Raw genomic sequence first — 14796 nt, 5'->3', positions numbered from 1 at the left:
CAGATTATTCATTTATTTTTTGTGAAAGCCTGACAGTGCTTCTTGAGATCTTTCAAATATTGATTTTCACTCTTGAATCACAGACTTACTATTTGTGCCTGCATCATGCTACTTGGTTTGTTGTTGTGATTATCTGTTTCACCTCAATTTATTATTTTTCAGAGACTGCTTGTGGTTGGTTATTTTATGGGGATTTTGGTTTATTGTGGTGTGAATATTATTGCCTCATGCTATCTTTGTGGATATACACAGTACTTGTACTTAATGGCTATTTTTACTTTAATACCGCCAATCAAAATGGCCCTGAATCATAAGACATCATCAAAGGCAATTGATTTGGGGCTCTAACCCTATATAGTAAAATATCAGAAATATTTACAATTACAAACTTCCTCAGTATCGTAATATGTATTTCATTGTCTCTGGTTTGTTTCAGATGTGAACTTTTTCACTCTGAACAGCACTACAGTCAGTCATGTAGTCCTCCATTAACCATTAGGCAGCCTTTCATTTAGGAAGGATCGCAGAATGCACTTACAATTTTAGACTCTTGGCAAACTGGTCTTAACAATCCGGAGCCTTACTCATTCAATTAGCAGGGGATGTTATTGCACCTACACTGACATATCATTTCTAATTTATCTTTAGCATCAAATTACATTCTTCTTATCCAGAAGTCTGTTTTTGTCCCACCAACCAATCACCAACCCTGATTTGGTTGAAATAATCCCTTAATTCACTAAGTTAGAAGTGAAAATATTATGGCTCTACATGCTATCGCTGCCTCTGATACCTGACCTGCCTCTCGCTCCGCTCCCGCTTGATGCCTCTTCTGTCCTGTGTGAGTATGAATTCAACTGGTGGAAAAGAGTCTCGAACCTTACACATTGTACCTTTAAAGTAGTAAATTGTTAGGTTTAGCATTTAGACTTCTTTTATCACTGAGCAGCTTTTGACTTCTGTATTCATGCAATTATGAAACAGATACTGCTCAGTACTGGCTTGTCACATTTATCTGTTGCTGATTTAAAACTCACTTAGCAGGCAGAGCGTGTACAAACTGATGGCATCACCAGTTCCCTGGCACTTTCGATTGGTGTGCCCCAGGGACCAGTCCTAGGACACCTATTCTTCTGCATTCAAAAAGCTGTCTAGGTCAAAATGTGACTGATGCAAATGTTCACTTTTAAGCTGACGATACTCTTAATTGTCTTTCTGCTCCGATACAAATTCAGGCTTTTTCCCAGCTTCATCATGCATTTAACAGTTTCCAGCTATTTATCTGTAACTTACAGCTTGCAAAACTAAACTCACATATGATTTTAAATTTTTTAAGAAGCAGCAACTGAAACATATTGTAAAGTTTGGTGTGATTATTCATAAAAAACTACCCCAGTATTGTACATGACCACTCTCTTTCTTTCTCGCCTAAAATTGAGTTTCTATTTAAAGGCTTGCATTTTAGCAAAAAAGAGGCCCGTCTCTGCTATATTTGGTGGTGCTTGATGGTGGTGCTATGGGGATGTGTAGCACCACTAGTGTTATAATGCATATAACACTGTGTGTACATATAAAAGAATATACCAGTGCGATGATGAAATACAATACAGAATGGCCACACTCTGTTTTCCTGTTCATTTTGCCTTTTGCCATTTCTGTTTGGCACCATTGGCACTGAGTACATATTTTTGGCAATAAAGCAAAATCAACAAATACAAATAATCAACATAATAGCAGGCTAATCAGTCAGTTTGGCACCAATAACAACAACTAATCAGAAAACAACCTCTGCCTGGCTTTGTCTACATGTCTGTTTCTCTTTCTCTGCCAATTGAAATGGGCTTCACTGTATAAAAAGTGTTTGTTTGAAAAGGAAAATCAGCAACTCCTAGGACAATGATAAAGACACAATAGTTTCATCATCACACAATGAACTGCACTCCATTTCTTCCTTACATCACGGCATAAATGTGTGAGTTTACATACAGCAAGCTTTTGCATGTCTATATAATTGTGTATGCTCTTTTGATTTTTGTAAGTGTAAGAAATATATTTTGTTTCTGTGTCACTCATTATTTTTGTACATTTGTGAACATGTATGCCTCTGATTGTTTAGAAGTGGGTCATAGGAGTCATAATTGTTTGCTGGTAGATGGCGTTGGTCTCCTGAAGTTTTAAATAACGATTATTTTGCCTTTTCAGTAAGTCTACCAGAATAAATCTTTGCAATGTTTAAATGAGCAATAATACAAACCATATTAATCCATCCTTATCATTCCCCCATGAGCAAGGCAACGTTGGAGAATTTGCAAGAGCTAGATTTTGAAAGTATCCAACTGAAAAAATCCCACATTCTCCCTCCAAAGCCACTCCCCGAAAACACATTTTCATGCGTAATGAATGCAGGGGCAAAGAGCGCGCAGATAGGCAGGCAGGAACGTAGGCCAACCATTCGGACCAAATTAAATAACTGGCCTTATTACAATCCTCCTTTTTGTATTGCTACGTCGGACCATTTGATTTATTGATTACTGTTGGGATGTAACTTCAAAATAACAAAAAATGCTTTTGAAATAAATTGCCTACCTTATCTTTAATTCAGATTTTGTATTTTTCACAGTCACAACTGTGCTTAGATTGACAGTATTACAATTGCAATACAATTTATAGACTTACAACATTATCACTGATAGGTTCATAGTGTATGCCCCACTGGTGCTAAGTGCACCGGTTTACATGCATACATTATTTGTTTGTACGCAATATCAAAAAACAAAGGAAGTGCCTGCCTGGTCCACAGGATGTGGGCACACAGAAAAATGCACCCAAGAAAAAAACTCTAATGCACACATTACACGTACACACTTATAGGTACAGTGACCATGCACATACATCCCCCTCCCACATATATACAAGTTGTGGAAAGTGCAGATGGTTGAAGAAAAAAATTAATTGACTGGAATAAATGTGTCCTAAATTATGGACCATGTCCCATGGCTGCCATGCCCCCTCAGTCTGGCCTTATGACCCAAAAATATATATGCCCTGATGCCAGGGCAAGGGTAGAGGTCAACAGTGGCCTTGATTGAAATGTTGAACTTACAATTGTTTTGCATGAATGGTTGTGATTGAGTTAGAAATCAGCGTTAACAAATTAGAAACAATTTGGATAAAAATAAAATCATTCTTAACCCTTAAGTTAAATTGATCATTTCAGTGGATATTATTGATTATTTGATGCCTTGCTGCCCTGGCATTTGGCCTTTGTGCCATCAAATAACTGACAACATCAAAAGGCCAAATGGCCTTGCCCCTAAAATGATGAAATTCCAGGCTGGGGTGGTAGTCATTTTCTTACCCTTTTTTCATGCTACCTTGCTTGCCCATCTCTCGGCCCATATTGAAAGGCACCTGAAGGAGGTTTTCAGAATCATTAAAACCTCAAATACGAAGGACCTCTGTTTTAAGTTGTAACACACTAACACTACCTGCTTTAGAGCAAGAGAGAGGTGAAAGGCAAATGCACAGATAATAAAAGAAATATTAACATTTATTTCTAGAAATATAAATCACATGTACACACAGACACTTTCTATACAATGCATTAGCTGTGGTTTGGAATAATCAAGTGTGTTCTTGTAATTAACATTCATGAATATGTAGCATGACTACATTTGATCTAATAAATTTATGAGAATTAATACCAAATTATGAATTTTAATATTCAGAAAATATAAATTCATAAATCTCTCGCGGGGCACCACCTGAGTTTCCATTCGCCCAGGGTCTCGGGATTCCCTGAGTATGGCTAATAATTAGACAATTATTCACTAGTGATCAGTTAGTTAACAATCGCTCAATTATCTTAAATCAGTCAGACAATCTCATATCGAAGGGGTTAATTCTCGTGGCAGGGAGATAGGCAATACACACACAATTCCTTTGGTTACAGTGAAATTTATTAACTAATTAAGGTGAATATAAAAATGCGGTTAAAATATACATCCAAGAAATAAACAATGGCTAAACAATGAGAATGTGGGTTTCTATTGTGGGGAGCATTTGACTCATACGTCGGAAGAGAACTAATGAAAGTAGTTAGATGATACTAACTCGATTAAATTTGTCTAGGAGTTTAAAGACTAAAGATAATGGTTTAACAAACTATTGGACATCACTGATCACAGAATGCAGGGTTTTGGTCTTACTGCCAGTCACTTTCCCTGCCAGGGAATTGCTCCGGAGGTCTGTCTTTTGTCGGCTTACTGAAGAAACTCGCAGTGGGGGCCTTTCCAACCCTGGCTCGGGTCAGAGGTCCTTTGTTACTGCTGGTGGCCCACGTGGCTGACCCGGGCGTCGGGGATCAGTGTAAGTTAGCTCGACGGATAAAGCTAAAAAAAAAGAACTTGGTCGTTCTTGAATTAAACTAGTGTACTTAACGGTCTGATAACTTATGTGCAGTTGGAGAGCCAGGAACAAGCAGAGGACAAGAGAGCGAACAAGAGCGTGTGTCGCTGTTTTGTCTGTTGGGGCGTGGTTCCCAGAGGGCAGTCCTTTGTTCCCCTGAGGGAGGCTTGTCTTTGGTTTGCCTGAGAGACTGTCTTCTTAACTTTCAATATGTCTAATCGAAAATCTATTTGCACGTATTTTAATCAAATATCTTCCCACAATCAAACCTTAATTGTCAAACGGTTATACCGTTCTTAGTTTAAGCACTTGATAAAAGGAAAACAATAGTCGGTAGTTCAACTTTCATTTCAGAATGAATCACATCAGAGGAGAAGAACTTAACTAGCTTTCTGGATATAATGGCTGTTACACGTTCTTAGAGAATATAAGCAAGATACATGAATGGCATGTTAACCTAAACCCTAATTTGAGCTGGAAAATTAATCGAGTATAGGATGACATTTCTTTATCATCATTTCTAAAGGAAGTGTCAGAAAGCATTGTGAACAAAGCATTGGTTACAAATAAAATTAATAAAGTCAGGTGACCTTGCTGAAAATTAAAACACTGCAAAATTAACTTATTTAGATTATTTCAACAACAAATAACAACAACAACAACATGGTAACATAACTACTAAAATGGAGTGTGGTGACCTAGTTGAGTAACTAAAAGATTATTTAATTAAACAAGGTAATGGCAAGTTATGAGGAGACAGTATTCCTTTGTCCACACAAAGGAATGTGGACTATGTCCTTTCTCTGGTGTCTGGAGTTTCTCACCAATTCACATCTGGGTGTGAAGATGAGAATATCCTTTGATGTGAGGTAATTAAACAAAGAGGAAGGTCAGTTGCCAGTTTAGGGTTTCCTGCCCTCTCTTACGAAGAGTTCCGATAGGCTGTTCAGGAGAAAGCTAGTCTCTGGTGAGTGTTTCTTTTGTAATTTTAACAGTCAGGCACCGAGGCTTATAATGGCTGCTGCCAAAGGTGGCCAGTTTTGCGATCAGACTGCCCAGAAACAGCACTTAGGGAGAGTGAACATTTCACCTCTTCCTTTGGAGTCTCTTAAGCCATCTGTTGAGAGTTGATATCCCCCCCCCCCCCCAGAGAGAGAGGAGGAATTTTGAGTCTCCAAATTATTTAATATAAAATGCACAAATCCACACTGTTCACAACAAATATCAGATTGCTTAGATGCAACAACATTGCTTTTAGTGATGAAAAAGGTATCATGAAAGCATGACTGGGATTTCACAACATGGAGAAAAAGTATGTTTCTAGAAACAATTTCCATAAAACTTGTGATTGAGAAACAAGCAAGACAAGGTAATTATAAAAATATCAATTTAAAAAAACTATTTAAATATTATCACCAAGAATTTACTTGTGGTGCAGTATATTGAGTGAAATACCATTTATGCCCAACGTAAATTTAACATAGCTCAATCACATCTAGAAAGTGTCCAAACAAGACACATCTTAATGGCAGCTATAACAAGGGTCCTTTGTGTATGTGGGCTTTGTATGTGTAAGGTCAAAAGAATGTGTGTGAACGTCCTCTTCAATGCAGTAGTTGTAGTGATAATGATGGATTCCCTCATCATGGCGAGGTTAACAGGCAAACTGTCCCATTAGATGAAAGCATACCATATGCAAGGTTACACACATAGAACACCCACACCAATCATATACAAAGTACGGACAGGTTGATAGCCATGACTTCCAGGTGTCCATGCACACTGGCATACACACACATGCGCACACACACACGATAAACCCATGTGGTGATGGATAGGCTGGGGAAGTATTTTGCAGGCACTTCTAATATTCAGGACTGTTGTAATTTTTCACACAACCTTTTGTGTCAGCCAGTGGACCCACAGTGAAGAAAGGGGGGGGGGGGCCGTGTCACCTTCGCCTAGAGAAAACAGCTAGGGAAAACAGGAAATGGCTGAAGGGATGCACAGTTTAGGAAACAGAAAGTGCTTTGGTCGTCCTTTGCCTTTTTGGCCATTTGGAGACATTATATGAAGGTCCTGGTTGAAAAAATGACTTTGGGTAGTTTTGTGTAACTTTTCCTTAAGCTAGTGTATTTAACTTGGAATAAAACACAATCAACATTTCTACAAACAATCAGTTTTCCATTTATTTGTACTAAATAAAAAAAAAAAACACAAAAAGAAACAAGTTTACAGTTTAAACAGGTTACATACCTTACAAACCAACCACACCTGCTGACAATAGCTGTTGTCTATGTTCTCTGTTCTATTCTATTCCATATTTATATATTTCTACATTTATTTATGTCGACTGTATGTTTGTCTACATGTAGCACCTTATCACCACAGCAAATTCCTCGTATGTGTAACTACTTGGCAATAAAGCTCTGATTCTGATTCTGATTGTCAATCATGATGAATCGATTGTTATTTGATCTATGCACATGTGATAGTTATGATACAAGCTGTATTTTCTTAGTTGATACATGTAGGATGGAGAGTTATTCGGAATTAGCTCATTCTGGAAAATTTCAGCCTCATACAAGTCCCCAAAATCTATTTTAGAGGCAACCACTTTACTGACAGCTTCACAGGAGGTAGTTTGCTCAGAAAGTCAAGCCACCTTAACAGCTCCCTCAGGGATATATGCCAGCCAGTGCATGCATAGCATCTTTTTCTTTATCTTTCTCCTCTCTACCTTCCACCACACTTCTTATCTTTCTTTCTTTCTCTTTCCTCAAATTGCAGGACTTCCTCGATCTCCTGGTGCTCTGGCATGGCACTAACACTGCCAGAGTTGGATTAAGGGATGGGTTCTAAACTATGTTTAAAATTGAAGCAGGCATGGTATGCTGTGGCGTCTTATGTAGCCCAAATCATTTCCTGTACCAAGAGTTTAAGGTGGTTTTAAAAAAGATTTCTGAGCTTGAATTAAGCGAGAGTAAAGCTGTAATACCTTTAATTTTAAAATACTGCTCAGGTAGAAAATCAGGCTTTTAATATTAAAGACATGCCTTTATGTCTAGCCCCCATTTTAAAAGTAGACACTGTGGATCTGCTCCCATATGCTGTGTTAATTTGCTGTTGCTGCCATTTGCTGTTAATGCAAATGCAGCACTTCCTCCATCTGTTTCACATGCATGCCTTAACCCTTATTTTGACATTTCAAAGTATAAAACTATTTGATCTTGGTGGGTTATTTTGATTAGATCAGCAGAGAGCTACAAATGGCTAAATAAAATGAGGTAGCGGCCAAAAAACAGAAAAGCAATGGCAGAAAGTAGAAAGAAACAAGAATAAGACGGCAAAACTACATTTGTAATAAACAGTACAAGTTACAAATATAACCAACAGGGGTGCCCAGATTTTCTGTGATCACAGTCTTCTTCTTTAACATTACATCAAATAAGATAGATCAAGACTGACAGGACAGTACTATCATCACATTTCCTGCATAGAGGGGTAAATTTGCATTGCTTTTAATATAATGAGGGTAGCCTGTAAATACACCTGACTCATCAGTACTTGATTAACTACCTGCTAGGTAAGTATTCAACTGTGACCTCAAGTTTCTGCCATTAGGATGGAGGTTTTCAGTCCTTCAACTGAAACACACAAGTGTCCACGCCATTTCCCCATCATTTACTAATGTGTTCTAACAAACCATATGTGCTTTGCCAGCAGCCACATTTCTGTATACATTTTGTGAAAGGACTACTGAAATTGCAAGACAAGTCAAATTATTAGATTAGGTTAATAGTAATTTGACAGAGACACACGCTGTACCTAATATAATCAAATCTTAGAATTGCTTGAGTTCATTTTATACTTCATATACTCTGAAGGTGCTTTCACACTGCCCAATTTTCCAGGATAATTAGGCCAATGTGCATGCCGGCTCGCTGCACTATGTGAAAGGTACCGAGTCATAAAGGAGGGTCCAATTTGATCCGCCTCTGAGCCGGGAATGTTGGTAGTAACAGAGGTGGAATAATGTCTGTGTGAAAAGCCACAGCTGGCATGCCAGAACAGCAGTGATGTTTCAAGCTGTTGTGTTACAAGTCGCTGTCTTTTTTTAATGGTTTAACTCTGAAAGCAGGGTACAACTCTGGGGGAGCCAGGGGGAGCTTAGCTCCCCTTAATAAGACATCAACTCCCCTAATAACAAGATTTGTGATATTTTGGGGGCTTTCTAAACTATTGACAGCATGCTTTATTGCCATTAATTTCAATATTTATCAATCTATCAATATATTTAGTGAGGAGTGAGCTCCCCTGAAAGCTATGGTATAGTTAGCACACTGTCCTAAATTCCACCAACCCCAGCTGCGTCACGGTTTTGTTAGGTCCCAAACCCGGCGCGTCTCAGCATTGACTTGTTGGTAATTTGTCATTTTTGTGCTTCTGCTACCTTCTTCACAGCTGCATATCCACAGTTTACTGATTTGGTAATCAGTGCTTGCTTTTGTCTTCCACTATGATTAAGTAGGCTACGTAGTTGATTTATTTTTTGACATCTGCACAGGGTATTTTATTTTGAAAATTGATCTGATGAGCTCAGGCAGCCGCGGTGTAGGCAGATTCAGAGGTAACCAGAAAAGCTGGAACGCTATGATAACACACACACGGTTGCGGGATTACACCGCAAAATTTTGTTCAGTATGAATGAACGAATGTGGTATATTAGTGGACATTCTTTATCTATTTCAATACATGAACAAATCCTAATAAGTAAAACCACAATAAATTATAACTACATATATTAGTTATCAGAGAACTGAGGAAATTTAATGCATTTTGACTAAATTAAAATGAAAAACAAATTTGTCACAAGCACTATCCATGGTGTTTATCCCACCAGCTCTCTTAGAAATGTGCTTATTTCCTCACTGGTATTCTTGCAGGTAACACCCAGTCAGTAGACTAATTCATGTTATCAGCTCCACCCATTTACTTGGTGAAAGACAATGTCAGTGAATTGAGGAGCAAGTAAATTTTTCAGTTTAGGGTTATAGTTCCTCAGTCAAGCCTCCTGGTCAATAATCAGCAATAAAACAGATATTGCTAACAATTTGGGCTTTCTTGTTATGAAGAGCTAACAACAGTTACACTAGCTTGTACCAGAAATGTTGTCAAACTATAAAGGAAAAGACAGGAATGGGTACTTGGGAACTCATTTAGGATTTTTATGTTTTTCTAATATAATGTAAATCAAATTTCTATGTACAGCTAACAGAGCTAGAAAACATTTGTGTCCATTGTAAGTAAAGTTTCAGTGAAAATGATGAAGCTACAGGGGAGAGACTGCACGATGTGTCAGCTATCCCAGGAGGAAAGATATTAACCTTTCCAAGGCACTGCGCTGTGCTTTGTGTTTGGCTATACATGAAAAGAAAGCCCTTAGTGTCGACAAATGGAGCACTCAGTTGTCTCCAATGTACAAGCCAGCAACTGTGTCCCGAATCACCTCTGACTGACAAATGACAGCAGAGAGTTTCATGCTGCTACCCTAGCTCCATACAAACCACTCAACCACACAAATCGCACACAAAATCACAAAGGAACAAGTTGACAAGTGCAGTTAACATCACCTTACTTTCACCAACAGCTGTGTCCCACTTCACCTCGGCAGCCTGAGAGACAGCCTGAGTGACAAATGACAGCAAAGGTCTAATGCCTCTTCACACTTGTGTTTGCTTGCTTCACTGCTGTCACCCCACTGTCTCTTGTAGTAAAAAATATAATCTAAAAATGTTAGGTCAATATGGAAAGTATGGCTGTAATCCTGCAAGGCTCAGTGGTTAGAGGAGAGCACATGAGTACTAAAAAACTTTCCAAAGACTTTGAAGATTTGGGAGGAAATATTTAAAACTGCTTAAAAGTAAGGCCACACGTGCATTGTTTTGTCAAGTTTAGATTTCATCGTATTTTAAAAACTTCTACTATTTACATCATAGAGTATCCCATCCGTTTCTTAATGTATTCAGAAATTCATCACTTACTAAACTTTGCCGCAAGTTACCATTAATTTGTTTTTAATCCAGACGTTTAGACCAAATTGATCTGACCTTAATGTCCATTGTTTTACTCGCTTAGAAAAGATTATTGTCTACAGTATGTTGTTGAGGTAATCATTTGCAGAGATAAAAAAAGAGTTTGGATGTCCTCTATTTATTTGTGCTGTCAGTGAATATAAGAGTGATGTGACCGGTCTCAGGAAATAGTGACAGGCTTTCTGTCAGTATCTCTCTGTCTACTCACTTCAGTGCTTCCTCTTCAGCCCTTCTGGGCTGCAAAGCGGACACACAAACACAAGAAAAACAGGTTAAAACTCTGATGTTAGAAGTAGAAACAGAACAGTTTTACACCTGTTTGGATCAAACTTCCATTCTGCCCTCAATACTCTGAAAAGTAGAGTCTGGTATGCTTACTAAAAGTACACACAATTCTGTAACAACTTCTAATGTTTGAAACTGGATATTGATAAATAAGACCTGATTTCTGTCATTAAGTTTTTTAATTTTCTGTTTTATTGCCATTGACCGTTTTATTTTGATAGCAGACACTTACGGGGGAGTCGCAGGGAGACAGGTATTTTTTTAATCAAATGACAAACAAAATCTAGATGAAAAAGACAACTGCAGAAGTGGCAGAGGCACGTACACAATGACTCTTTTGCAGTTTCAAGGGTATACATTATGAAACCCCACACAAGACAGCTATTCAGCCCACACGTACATGTTCTGCATTAGCTAAACTGCCTGAACAGGGACAATTTAAAACGTGACAAGTGAGAGTGCTAATATTGACTTGCTGTTATTCAGTACGGCTGCAGTCATTTATTTGCCTTCCTAACACAAGGATCACATTTAATCCATAATGCATCCATGTTTCTGAAAATTGTGCGCAATATGCTACACAAGGATTCTGCAGTACAAGCATATTAATAATCAACTCACACAAACCATTTTCATGGCATTACAGTATCAAATCCGACTCAGGTCAAACGTTTTCACCACAAAACAATGGCAGAAATTACAAAGTAAATTATGCATTGAAGTTGTTCAATGTCTTCTTTCTTTAAACCAAACGACTGGACACTTCACTCTTCAGCTAAGAATCCAACCTATATTGAGGGAGTACATCTTACTGTGGAAAAGTACCCAGTAGTAATATCAGCTATGTCACTGTGATGTCGTGTTAACAACAACAATCACTTCCGGTTGTTTATTTCTGTTGTCATGTTCAGCTTTAAGTGTAACATTTAAAGATATATAGTTGAAAATAGTATTGCGACCTATCTGACGTTTCTGCTGTGTCTATTTTATGTACTGTGTAAACCAAATGTACAGCAACATCTCACCGCCGGTCAAACAAGATTTGGGTAAGCTCAAGCTTTAATTTTCTGTGTCCCAACAGGTAAACTAGGTCTCCAACCTAATGTTAATGAAAGTGTTGTTTTTAATGAGAGATAAAAGTATAAAACGTGCATTTGAGATTAATGAGTTATTTACACTCTGAAATAATATCATGTAAAACAACCCTTAAATTATATGTACACAATGCAGGGGTTTTCTACCCAGAAGCTATTATAAACACTGTGATCAGTTCTAGCACTCACCAAGCCTCAATCAGCTGATATACATAGACAAAATATTTAAACCTCTCCCCATGTATTAACTAATAAATACCTGTCAACACTGGGATTTAAAAAAAAAAAATTCCAGTTGCAGTTTCATTTTTGTGGGTTGTTTTTATTCATTAAATCCTTGTGCAAGAAGCACAGTCTACATTGGTCTCTAATTTATTAATGTTAAGTACTAAATTGTTGTAAAATTATAGCCATTAATGCAAAATAATTATTGTACAGTAAGTCTTAACTCGCATTTTGTAAAAAGCTTGGTTTAATGACATAGAGCAACGGCAGAAACACCGTGGTTCTGGTAGCTGCATGGCTACACAAACCTTCAGCCTTCTGGCTCAGTGTGTTTGTCTGACTCGGATTGTCACTGCTTAATCCGCCCACCAACAAGCTCACTGGCCGAACACCAACGTTGTGTCACGGATGATTAGATTCACCGAGAGTTCATAATTTAACCAATACGGGTACATCTCTCATGTGCGACGGGGGGTCGCAGGGTTTTGTTGTCATTTTTCCGCTTACATGGAACCCTCCATGCAGGCTTTGGTCGGCTACACTGTTCGATCTCTGACTTACCCCTTTGTCAATGCACCATCCAACCTGGACCTCTCACCACCATCACCTCCTTCTTCTTCTTCTTCTTCTTCTTCTTCTTCTTCTTCTTGTCACTGTTACAGCTAATGTTCTCCATACTGCCACCTGCTTTACTGAAGTGTTTTTTGTTGTTGTTGTTTTTAGAAATGTTAAAAATTCGGGAAATTTACAGGAAATTATTTAAACGGTATGAAACCGGGATAGAACTGTAAAATACAGGATGATCACGGAATGAATTGACAGATATACTAAAATCACAATGATTAACTATTAATAAATCCAAACTCATTCACCGCTTTGTTTAAAAAATGTATTTTCTTTCACCTGCTGGCTTAATCCTCAAATCAGACTTCCTGGCTATTTGAAACCTGTAAAACGTCTCCTTTAACTGCTTTACTCTTTATAAGACTACGGCTAACCATTCGATATAGAATTGAAGTTTGCTAGGTAGCAAGTGACGATGTATTGACTTGACATTACTCCTGCTGCACAAGGGATGAAGTGTGTCATGCATTATATTAGCACACTGGAACTTCATCCATCAATTTGTCTGGTGCTGCAAAGACATGCCCTACTCAAAGCCAACCCAATCAAGTCTTTCACACACTCACTATTGCACATTGATCCCTTTTAGTCTTCATATGGTGAGAAGCATTGCTAGCACACAACCACAACTGAGCAGATGAAAATGCATCAAAATATCATGTAGTGCATTTAAGATTACAATGAAACTTTACTACTTTCAGCCATACTTTTACAGTGTTTGTTTAAAAAAAAAAAATAAACACAATAAAAGTGCTGCTTTATATCTGCCCCACCACTTTAAATGCTGACATAGCAGGATGTCTGACTTAGGCACCAAGAGCTAGAGAGTCTGTCTGCATCACTCTTGCACAAAGTAGAAAAATAGACCAGGTGACCCAGCATCCATCCCACCCCTGCTACCACATTTGTGACTGGTATAATGGGTTGTGGGTGACAGATCATCATTGCAGGATCCTGTGGCCACCAGCTCCCCTGTCTGCCAATCACTTGCCTCTAAAGGGCACCCACACAGAGAGTATGTCTTCTTCCACTGTTGGGATTGTGTCTGAGTGACAAGCGTAGCAAAAATATCTGCTTTCATCTATAGGGTTTATATTGATCCATTGCTAGAAAACAGGCCGAAAATAAAGGAACAAAGTTAACTTTTTTAAGTAACTGTGGTGCTTCAAATTTTGAGTGACACATGGAGTGACAAAACATGTCTGGCTTCATCCATCATGTATTCATTTCTGTCCTTCATTCCTGCCCACTGTTTGGAACTGCCAAAAATGCTGGGGGGTTTTCTCTGTCTGAGAAGTTGAAAATCCACACATCTCTAATCTAAATATAATAAGATGAAAAAGCACAATATGAAAAACAACAGAACGAGAAAAGAATTTGTGTGCTGTATAGTTTATAAATGTATGAACAAATAGTCTGTTTTACTGACATACTGTACTTGCATGTACGTGTATGTGTTTCGTATATGCTAAGTAATTGTAGCTTTTGCTATTACTCTAAAGTTAATATGTAATAACATGTATTAACTTTAGAGTAATGTCATATGTGACAGTGGGGGGTGCTTATTGTGAGGGGGGCTGCTTATGTGGTCTAAATCCCTTGCCAACTGCTTGGTCACTTGCCTGCCTGGAACTGACATGACCTGAATACCAAACAGAGTGGAAAATATCATGACTGGCTACACTGCTGACGGACAAGTTATGGTAGATGTTTGTGTGTGCCTGTCCATGTTAATATTAGGAACAATACATTTTATGTGCATGTGTCCTTCATCTTGTGTTATGGACAGATGAGACCCCTCCTAAAGTGACATTGTGGATGTATGTCAGATATGGTCAAGATGGCCAACTCTGTGTCCTAGAAATTACATTTATATGAAACTAAATTGCAACATCAAGTTTTGAAAGAAACTTAATGCCAGAATGAGGAATTGAGAAATGTCATTAATTAACATACAAAAATGTTTTTTACTGAAAGTATCAGTTAAAAACTGACAACGAATTTCATTAGTTTTTCATCAAAAATATCTGATCTTGCAATAGCATTATTCAATTTATATTAGGTTA

General features: G+C 38.0%; 1 protein-coding gene across 1 annotated transcript in view; it reads right to left on the bottom strand.

Moving 5' to 3' along the window:
• LOC119899362 (zeta-sarcoglycan) overlaps positions 1-14796 on the bottom strand; it is a 422063-nt gene that overhangs the window by 137943 nt on the left and 269324 nt on the right. The window lies entirely within an intron of this gene.

Source organism: Micropterus salmoides, unplaced genomic scaffold (genome assembly GCF_014851395.1).
Source record: "Micropterus salmoides isolate LMB-PRFRI ecotype aquatic unplaced genomic scaffold, ASM1485139v1 Ms_hic_scaffold_12, whole genome shotgun sequence".
Taxonomy (NCBI): Eukaryota; Metazoa; Chordata; class Actinopteri; order Centrarchiformes; family Centrarchidae; genus Micropterus; species Micropterus salmoides.
This window is presented reverse-complemented; position numbering and strand designations above follow the sequence as displayed.